The sequence below is a fragment of the Archocentrus centrarchus genome, chromosome 8 (genome assembly GCF_007364275.1).
Source record: "Archocentrus centrarchus isolate MPI-CPG fArcCen1 chromosome 8, fArcCen1, whole genome shotgun sequence".
NCBI classification, from domain to species: domain Eukaryota; kingdom Metazoa; phylum Chordata; class Actinopteri; order Cichliformes; family Cichlidae; genus Archocentrus; species Archocentrus centrarchus.
Window position 1 is genome coordinate 4,854,170 of NC_044353.1, and position 11,583 is coordinate 4,865,752.

The following is an 11,583-nucleotide window of genomic DNA, read 5'->3' on the forward strand; positions in this document are numbered from 1 at the left end:
CTCAAATGGCCTCAACAGACACCAGATTTCAATCCAGGAGAGAGACTGTGGGATGCGGTGGAACAGGTTTGCTTCATGAGTGTGCAGCCAACAAATGTGCAGCAACTGTGTGATGCTACCATGTCATTATGGACCAAAATCTCTGAGGAATGTTTCCAGCACCTTGTTGAATCTCTGCCATGAAGAATTAAGGCAGTTCTGGGGGTTAAAGTCTGTACTGATGTTAACGAGGATCTGAAACTAAATTATGGGATCAAAGCTGAAAACAGGAAGTTACCCTTAAACGCTCCTCATTAACGACTCAGAGAGGGTTTAATGAAATGACTGAGTAACAAATCACAGCATTGTCAGGTTTTTACAGAACACACCTGTCATTCTCATCCGCGCCTCCAGACCAGTTTGGTTAGACATTTTTCCTCATAATCATTCATGAAACACAAACAAAAAATATTTCCTGAATCTAAGACAAACGGAAAGTCCCGGGAAACCAGACTCTCAGACTTTTGCATTTAATGACACCAGATTACAAAGATGAATGTGGCAGACGCAAACTCAAAGGCAAGTTAAAGCGTTTCTATCGGGCTGAGCTGGCACAGTGACAGATTTCCAAAAAGGAGAAACATCAGTAATCTCCATCTGTTAATGAAGGAAGGAAAAGATCATCAGAACCGCAACAAGAAACAGCAGATAATTTATTCCTGCTCTTTATTCTGGTCAGTTTTTCAATCTGACACCTGCCGGCTCTGCGCTGGGAGGTATTTGGGTGTTTCATCAGTGGCATCAACACTGTGACAGCATACACCATAAACACAAGAAAAACCAGCGAGAATGGCAGTTATTTATTCAGCCTGAGGAACTGTATGCAGTTGGTATACCTTATATGGAATGTGCCATTAGGTGGCTTTAGCCTGCGCACTGTTGCCACACATCTGCAAACTGCTCACTGATGCCCACTGCAGATGAAAATAACTGCCTTCTTTTAATTATAGTGCTTTTGGATGCTGTTAATCTTACAGTGCCCAAAGCAGCTGGCTGAAAGCAGACAGGACAGGACCAAGGAAATTATGTAGAAAACACCGAATGTGTTTTGGAGGCTCATGCACATCCCTGCGCACTAATATAGATGGTGTTACTGTTACATGAAAAGTGGCGATGCATAAGAGCCTGACTTTTTTTTTTTTTTTTGTTAATCCAGCCAAATCCCATCCATGGGGAGGGCCACAGGCCAGTGTGCTCCTAGTGCCAGGCCCAGGGCCAGATAAATGGGGATGGTTACGTCAGGAAGGGCATCTGATGTAAAATCTTTGCCAAATCAAACATGATCAACAAGAATGAGACTTCCACATTGGACCTCCGCTGCTGTTGGCCAACAGGGAGCCAGTGGAAACTGTGCTACTGTTGGCTGAAGACAAAGGAAGAGGAGAGGGTGAAGGTGTGTTTGGAGGCAGCAAGAGAGGAAGAAAGGCAGGAGTGTGGAGAGTAGGGACTTTAAAGAGACTATAATCTGGCATATTTTACATTGTTACAGATGTTTGTTAATATGTGTTGTCCTTCTTAAACAAATAAAGAAAGAAAGAAAGAAAGAGCTGGCTGATATGATGGAAAGAAGGGAGGTAGATGTATTGTGTGTGCAGGAGACCAGGTGGAAGGGTAGTAAGGTCAGAGGCACTGATGGTGGACTCAATCAGAGTGCTTCTTTTCATTCATCTCTTTTTACTCTGTTTATACCCCACTCTGCATTTAATCATTAGTTATTAATCTCCCTCCTCTCACCCTCAACCGGTCACGGCAGATGACTGCCCCTCCCTGAGCCTGGTTCTGCTGGAGGTTTCTTCCTGTTAAAAGGGAGTTTTTCCTTCCCACTGTCACCAAGTGCTGCTCATAGGGAGTCATTTTTACTGCTGGGTTTTCTCTAATTATTGTAGCATCTTTACTTTACAATATGGACAGGATTAGGAATGAGTCCATCAGAGGGACAGCTCAGGTTGAGCAGTTTGGAGACAAATTTGAGATAGTCTGAACATGTGTACAGGAGGGAGGGTGGATATGCTGAACAAAGGATGTTGAATATGGAGCTGCCAGGCAGGAGGAGAAGAGGAAGACCACAGAGAAGCTGTGACAGAGGAGGATGCTGGGATAGGGTGAGATGGAAGCTGTGGTGACCCCTAAAGAAGAAGATGGGCCCAAATCTGAGAAACTTATTTTTAAAAACAAAATAAGAAACAAACATTTTGTTCAAACTGTGGTCATGATGTAAGATTCATACTTTTACCCAGTCACGGCTTACAAATCCCCAAATATGATGCTAAAGTCTTTAGTTTCATTTTTCTGAAATTGCATTAAAAAAAAAAGAAAAAATTAATTAAGCCTTTTATGAATTCACTGATTCAGATTCTTGAACGACTCCTGGTGATGAAACCAAAAGAGATCATTTGATTGATTTTCTGTGGGCTCACCACTATGAACACTATGTTTTACACACACACACACACACACACACTTTTATATTTCTATGTATGTATATTTAAATGGTGACACTGTTAATCTTGTTAGAAATGTTTTAGTATTTACCAGAATTCACCAGTCATTGTAGTCCTGAGCCAGGAGCTCCTAGCTGAATGGTTATTACCACAGTCAGGGGACATAATGAACCAGCAGGCGGTAGCTCTGTGCAGCTCCAAAGCAAGGATGAAATAAAATAATTTTTAAAAAGTGTTTCATATAACAAGGAGAAAACACAAACCTTTTCCTCTTTTGCCCTTTTGTACCTGGATAATTTTTGCATACCCTCAAATCTGAGAACAGCAGTGATCACACATCACGAGTTCTTTAGTATTTCCATATACTTCAACACTGCTGCCAGTAATTTTATAGTGTGTGCTTTCGTTTTCTCTGCCACTGCTTCAGCTGGTCCTAAATAACATGCCACAAAGTGCATCAATCACAGATCATCCAAAGTCCTCTTGGTTATGTAACAGCCCTGCATTCCAGGTAGGATCCCGGCCTCAGTGGACTGGATTTATTTTTGCTCCAAAAAAAAAAAAAAAATGGACAGTGTTTCATACCAAGTGGGCACAGATATGCCTCATGTACCTGCACACGCTCAGACTAAACTGCTGCCAGCTTTTATGAATGTGCTGCAAGCTGCGCTCGGGCTGCTGTGAGGAAGCAATGAACTCGATGTGAGTTCATCCTGTCGATAGGAGGGTGCATTTTCTTCGTTTCTCATGCTCTTTATAACGTTGAAACATTTCACGCGTCCTGTTGCTGTGACCTCCCTGCTCTTCAGCTTCAAGCTTCCGCTACTATTTATTCACCGGCCTCCTCATGACTGCTCATTAAGGATCCATCTGGTTCCTCGGTGGCGTAAAATTTACAGCCTGATGTGGGCAGAGAGGTCTCATACTGAGGTTACAGTTTAAGTGTGAGAATGCAAACCTGATGGGAAAGTTTCACTTTGCTTTCCACTGCAACACATATTCATCGCTCAGGGTGTGCTGTTAGTGCTTGCTGGGTCCTCTCTCTCTCTCTCGCCCTGCACACCACTGGCTGGCTGCATGTCACCCAGATCACAGTCAAGAGCCCTCACCGCACAATCATTCCAGTTGCTGAATAATACAAAGCAAACACTGACCTACTTTCAATGTAGGGAACAAGCTAGAGGAAAGACTTGGAGTGGAATCCTGCAAAGAGGTGGACTGTGGGAGGGGTGGGGTCATTTCAGGAGGTGGGCGGAGCACTGATGGACGGGTTTAGGTATTGGTTTGAGTCGCCATTTAGGAGAAAAGAGGCGTGCCTGTGTGGTTAAGTTGCGAGCAGCAAGCATGGCCTGCCATGTGAGCTTTGAGTCCGCTCCGGGCGGCCTGGTGATCCCAATCCGCTGCTTCCATCTTCCTGTAAATGTGATTAAACAGGCAGGCACAAGAATACTGCAGCAAGCCCCTATCCTGGAGGCCTCCCTGCACAAGGAATGCAGTTCACAGAAACAGGGCCTCACACATGTGTCACACCATCAATCCGGGCAGAGTACACACTCTGACCCAGTACCCGCCCTTCTGCATTCCAGCTATTTTTCAATCTTTTGTTGATGTTGTGTTTATTACAGGTACAATGTAATGTTGCACTTGTTGCTAAGGGCGTTTTCTTCTTGTCCTCCACCATCATTTATACAGAAAACCACACAGGATACAGAAAACAGAAGGCAAGCGTACAGCGAATCACGACATTTACAGTTTCCACACCACCACGTAAAACTCTTATATTGGCATCATTTATTAATACAGTGACAGGAAAAAAATGCCTCACATAATAATTTAGCAGTTAATTACAGATTGATCAGAGCCGTAAGTTATGTTTTGTATTAAAGATGATTAATGGGACCTCCAGTAACTAATAACTTTTAATCATTCGGTGCCCTGAAGATATAAATACTGGCTTTGAATGAGAGAAAGTTAATCAGTGGTTAACCCGAATGAAAGATGTCCCCGTGCTCTGCCTTTAGTCTTCCTGTTTGAAGAAGTGATGGGCACGACAGCCCACACTATAAATTACTAAATGAGGCAGAAACATGTCCAGGATGTGGCACTGTGTCCTAAACAGAAAAAAAGGTTTTGCTGTCTTTGTGTTTTCTTGGGCCAACAGGTAGCAAACTGTTAAGGTTGCAATTAGAGGCCAATATCTGAAGTACTGGTGCTCAGCTTTTTTTTTAAACTTTTACCTTTTCCCTGCCACCTGGAGCCAAAACATGCAATGGGTTTCCCAACTGCAGGCAAACACAGAAATGGTACAAGATAATCTCTGTTCACTGACCCCCGTCACATCATAACATCTGATATATTCTAAAAAAAAATAGTGAGCATTTTCTAAGACATTAGTTTAAAATAGACGATTCTTGATCCTTCTGGAAGAAAACAAAAACAAAAACTAGGACTCCTAGTCCAACATAATATGATCCATGTTTACATATGGAGAGATTATGTTGGTCTTTCATGCCCATCCATGTAAACTCACTGTCAGCGATCACTCTGGAGATTGCTTGGAGTAGATCATTCTACATGTTATCTTTAAAAAAAACCTGTAAATCAATTCAGACAAAATGTAGTTCTTACTAGGCTTTCCAGGTGGACATTGTTCAATTTTGTAAAATAAACTGTAGAGGAAACTATCATAAATTTTTGCTTTAATTAGTAAATACTTTATACTAAAGAAGTCACCTCTATTGGAACAAATCTGACCTATCCTGGAGATGTCTATCTAGGAAACCTGGCAACATAGGCCTCAGTCACACAGGCCTATAGAGCAGTCGGCGATCCCCGGAAACCTCCAGCTGCCAGAGAAAAATGTGTATTCCCCGACCAGTTAGTGAGTGGTTGTTGGAGGTTCCTGGCTTTTTGCAAGGTAAAATCGGTTGCAAAGTCGGTACCAAAAACCTCCTTGTGATTGCTTCGGTTGGTAGCAGATTACTGCAGTTGCCCATAGTTTGCATGAAAGATGCCAACTTCTTTGCAAACACTCAGGATTTAGTCCCAGAGATGTAGTGAAACTTGAAAAAGTGCAATCCAAACTGGAAACAGAGAATGTTTGCCTTCCATGTACCATACCGCTGCAGCCAGCAAAATTCAAAACGTGCAAACTTTAAAGGCAAATGGTCTCAATTTCCATTTTTTGTTGCACTTTTCACTGTTTTACCACCTCCTGGCAAATAGTTTGAGAGTGATTGCAAACAAGTCGGCATCTTTCATGCAAATTACTGGCAACCACGGCAGCCTGCTAGTGACCAGAACAGTTGCAAGGTGCTTTTTGGGGAGCACCAGATACCTCTTTGTGACCAGTCAGCTTTCATCAAATAGGTAGACGATTCCTCATGGTTAGCAAGGCTTACCTCTAGATGTCAAACTTTCTCAGCAACGGTGAAGAACCAAGCCCAAACTGGATGGTTAGCTGTGCAGTGCCATTAGCTTTTATTTAACCCCTTCTGTTGAAGTAGAGACAGTTAAAGAAATTAAAGGTTTCCAGATAGACTCAACAAAGAAGGTTGTGAAAGGAACTCTGTACCGTCCTCTTAGTAATTAAGTTAAGCTGCAAATATTGTAACTATGTCCTTATTGACAAAATAACATGCAAAGATATGTGTGGATTAATTGCCACTTTCTGGCCTCTGTAGACTTTAATATATTTTTATATGACCGTCTTGAAAGTGTGCTAATTATGTCTTGCCTAAATGAGCCCAGTGCTGCAGGAACTGCTCTCAAACTATCCTCTAGTGGCCAAGTGTTGTACTACATCCTTCCGGCTAAGAGTAGGTCACACATTAACCCATAGACAGTATGTGAATTATTTCAGATGAAGCTGTCACACAGATCTTTCTTGTGACAGCCGGGGTTTCCTCTGCTGCTCTTCTGGCAGTGACACAGAGTCAGTCACGTAACACGGCTCGCAGAAGCTGCAGGAAGCAGAGGGTAACGTATATCTGAGAGGGAAATGTAGGACACTGCTTCAGCACTTTGCATCTAGCAGCAGTACATTTGTCTGTGTGTGTGTAAGCAAGGTTTGTTAAAAATACATGAGTAAACAGTAGGCTGAAGTTCAGTGTGACTGGCATCTCAGGGTTACCAGCTTGTCACAGTCTGCTGTCAATAGCCTGGGTTGGTTTGACCTTCAGCTTGTTTTTTGCTTACAAACCAAAGGTAGATGTCACGGTGACTAATGGATGAGGTATGATGACTGTGGAAGTACTGACTAATTATGACCATTTATCCCCCCAAATACTGCATTTCCCTTTGAGTGTTGCATGGAAAATCACATACTAGATTAGGAGGCCTATACACCACATCTGCCAGAGTGTGGAGAGCTCTGTACCCGCTTCGTTATTAACCAATGAATTAGGAATAAACATAAAAATCTAATATTTCCAACATATTAAATCCTTTTAACCTTATTACTTTTAATGAAGTCAAAGCAACAGACCAGCAAACACCTGCACGCATTCATATGCTTTCCGAAAATTGAATTTATTAACTGCTGATTCATCACAAGAGCCAATGAAGCAAGCGATAAAGTGATAAATCTGACAGTTCATGTTTTCCATGGCTTCACATGCAGCGTGTTCTGCGTAGCTGCTGCTACTGACGCATGCTCAATTATTAAACCGACTGAAATCTGACAGTTCTGATGTGTTCACACATAAATAAAATTTGATCGTGTGTCTTAACTAAACATGCTGCCAGTGACTGATGTCAATAAGTTTCTGCTGCCAAATATGACGGCATTACTTTTCGAAGGCTCTGTCCTATTCAGCGCAACAATCCAGACAGAACTGATTGATGCCCTTGACTCCGGGTGAGTGTGGCTGCTTCGGCTCAGCCTCTTATATGAGTCTAATGTTAAGTGTCCCACACAATATTTACCAGGGCTAAAAGTGCAGTAAGTAACCCAGATTAGACTCAAATGTGTTTGTGATCTGATGATTTTTTTTTTAATAATCTTTTTCTGTCCAGTGCCTGTTTTCTTTTGCCCATCAATAAATAGCACATAAAATATATATATTTTTTTCACAGCTCTGCCTAAAAGTCCACGTCCTTGAGTTACTTTATTTTGTGGGTAGCATTTAATGAAGCTGCCAGCAGAGTCCCTAAGAAGTCTTTGTTTCATAGAGTAGACACTCTGATGCACTTATCATTTTTGCTTAGTTATGGTGTCACTCTCGATTCAGCTCAGGACCAGTTTGCACTGTTTAGTGAGTACACACTGCTGGTTGAAATCTTCAGTATTTGATCAAGAGTTTGCAGCTGCACTGATGTCCTTCTCTTTGATAGTGCTTTTCCTGCAGATTCGTAACGGTAACAGAAAGACAGAAAATCATAGTTCACAAGAAAATGGTGAAAACGTCCAGTCAGTGCAGGTCTGGACAAAGGGGACTGAGACTCTGACTGAAGGAAGCATTCAGCTTTTTTTAATCAGTCCTATCCAAATCGCTCCAACGTGGAGTGAACTGTATTGACGAGCGCATCTCCAGAGAGTCCAATAATCATTACGAGCAGTCGCCGTGGCCTCACGGGTTTATTGCTGTCACATGATAGTTTGTAGGTGTTGTGTAATTCACCTTCAATTGCTCTGCACGTGTACTTGAGCAGGTCAACCACCGAAGTCCTGAAAACAGAAAAAGAACCACTATTTAGCTCCAGTATCAGATTCCAGTAACTGTTGATGTTCCTTCACTGTCACGTGTGGCAATTTTTAGTGGAGGAAAAAGAGAGAAAAAAAAACAAACACCTGTTCTGTGGTGGGCACTTCGCAGTAACCCTGAAAAACTTCCAGGAAGAATTGGATGCTGATTCATGAAACAAGAAACTCAAAAAAAAAAAAAAAAATTACCATAAAGATGAACACAGTGATGTGGACCAGTTTTGTGGTGAAGAGATCTATTCCCATCCTCACCTATGGCCACAAGCTGTGGGTAGGGACTGACAGAATGAGACTGCGGACATATGTGGTGGAAATAAATTTCCTCTGAAAGTCGGCTGTACTCTCCCTTTGAGATAAGGTGAAGAGCTTGTCATTCAGGAGGGGCTCGAGTGCTACTCCCCCACATGGAAAAGAGCCAGTTAAGGTGTTTTGGGCATCTCCTTTAGATGTTTTGGGAGGAGGCCCATGCTGGAGAGATTAAATCTTGTTCCTCCCTGGATGAGCTGGAGGAGGTCGCTGTGTAACATTTCTACAACATTTGCAGAGAAGCTGTAAAAACAACCCTTTAATTTTAAGGCTTGTTTTAAAGACAATATTGGATACACAAGAACCCATATTTGTACAAAGCAGAAGCACTTGTAGATAAAGTGTAACCCCTGCAACATTTTTACACTTCTCTGAGGTGGAAGAACTTTGAGTTCTTGAAGGTAATTGAATGGAGAATCATCACACCTCTTTTGGTTTGGGGATGCTCATATGGATCCTGCTGCTGAATGATGTTGCAGGTGTTCAGACAGTTGTAGGCACCTCAGTAAGAACATCGGTACCTTACTCCCAATATCACCCAATAATTAGAAGGTTGGTGCTTCAATCCCTGGCTGCCAAAGTGTCCTTGGGTAAGGTGCTGAACCCCAAGTTGCTCCTAATGTGTTCAGAGTGTGATTGTGTATGAATGTTTAGAAAAGAAGTGCTTGTGCGAAGGAGGTTTTTTAGTATAAAGCACTCTGAGTGCTCGAGTAGAAAATTGCTATATAAGAACCAGTCCGTTTAGCATTTTCTTTAGCCCATTTCCTGGAAATGTAGGAAAAGTATCTGTATATATCTGGATTAAAATCAGACATTTATTTAAAATTTCCAGGGTTTTTACTGTTAAAAATAAAATTACATGAAGCACTTCAGAATACCTAAGGTAGGGTTAAGGTAAGTTGCGTAAATTTGTAAAAATTGTTTTATGTCCTCTGACCAAATTTCAGTATTTTCTTTTTTTTTTTTTTTTTTTTTTTTTTTTTTTTTTTTTTTTTTTTTTTAGCCTGTCATGTCTGGTAGATCTTGCAAGCAGAACTGTGATCTGAATGCGTTGTTGTGCCAAACATATTTGCTATTTCAAGATGAGCTCTATAGGTTCTTAATAGGCTCTTCTTGTTGTTGTTTTAACCCTTTATTTTATTTATCTGAGTTATTTTTCCACATACTATGTAACAGCCAGAGCTGACAGGCTGAAGAAGAGGAAAATAAAGAGAAGAAAAAGGGAGAGAGAAAGGGAGCAAAAAAAAAAAGGGGAAAGAGCACAAGTCTATTAATCAGATACTTCATCACTTTAACATATAAAAAAAAATACTATCAATACTTGCAAAAATAAATTTGTGTGTGAAAAACAAAACTAACAAAGCATGTTACGCACACCAACAATTTTGTTGAGTTGTGATTGAGTGGGCGTTTGTGTCTGTGTCATGTTTGTGTCTGTGTCATGGAACGTACTTACCAATGAGGGCAAAACGCTGCAGCTCCACCCATCAGAAGCCAGAGGCAGGTACGGAAAGCCCCCAGAACCCCAGGCCACCAGCAGCCCACCAAGGGCCAGGAAGACCCCCGGCCACTCAGTCCAAAGACAACCGCACACCTACCCCAGCAGACGGGAGAGGGTGGTCTCAGACGGAGCCCCCCCAGTCGAGGAGCGAGGGCTCCAGGGAACCCAAGGCGATGAGCAGCCAGCCCCCCCCCCAGCGGCCAGCCCCCTGCACTGGCCGGCGGCAGGGCTCCCGGGCCCACGGCACCCAAGGACCGCCCGACCCTCCACAGAGCCCCCACCCACGCCGAAGAAGCCAACGCAGCCCCGCACCGCACCCCCAAGGGGGGCAGGCCAGTACCCACGCCAGAACACCCAGCCCCACCCAGGAACCCCGAGGCACCCCCATCCCAGGGGGGTAGGGGGGAGGAGGCAACCAGCAAGGAGCGGCCAGGAGGCAAGGCACAAGGCCCAGACCCAGGTCCAGCCATACATACAAACACACCCAGACACCCGTGTACACATTTATACACAGATACTCATACATGCCCATACATACTTACCCACACACAGATATGCCATACATACACATTCACTCACCCACCCATACTCACGGAGACGGTGACAAATACACAAAGACACACATTCATCCATAGCTACCCACCCTCTGAAGGCGGGGCAAGTGGAAACCACCCCAGGGCCAACAGCGACCCCAGGACGCCACCAGCCCGGTCCCCAAGGAACCACCCGACCCCTACCCCGGGCGAGACGCAAGAAATCGGGGTGTAAGATGGCCCATCCACCCCTCCTCCTCCCCAACTTGTAGGTCTATGTGTTAATGTTTGTGAGTGAATGAGGTGTATAGGGTGCAGTTAAAATTGAGGGGACAGTTATGCCACAAGCGCCAACTGTTGGTCGTCAGCGCTTGCCCACACTGCCCCCCCAAAACCCTCCATGTCTAAAGTGCAAATAAAATTTGGAGACAGACAGTGACGAGGATCCGAGTGGGGCCACCTCAGCGGCCCATCTCATCAACCTCTGAGTAACATGCCTGCCCCAAAGGTCCTATGTGTATCAGGGTGTAAGTGTGTATGTGTTGTGAGTTATAATGACTAAAGTGCAATTAAAACGGAGAGGCAAGTGGTGGTGCAGCTCTCCACGTGGCCTCTCCATCCTACATCTGTGAGTGATGTGTATTCTGTGTGTGTGTGTGTGTGTGTTTGTGTATGGGGAGGGGGAGGGGGGGGGGGGGGGCATATGACCAGGAAAAATCCTGGAAGAAGAGAGCCAGCTGGCCGCTGGCTCAATAGGCACCCCGACCTCCCACACCCCAGCACAGGGCAGGGGGAGGTGAGCCCGGGGCCGCGGTGACAGCATCCCGGAGCACTGCAGCACCCGAGGTTGGCGCCCTCGCCCCCACCGCAGAGGGCGGCCCGCTCCTCCTAGATGCCCATTCACTCAACAATAGACACAAACAGGCGACAGGACATACTGGCCTGGGCATGGAAATGCAGTGCCCAGTCCCCCCCAACCACCCCACCGCGGCCCCATCCCCCACCCCACCCCCCTGCAATGCAGGCACCCCAGGGCCCCAAAAGCGTAGACCGGACATC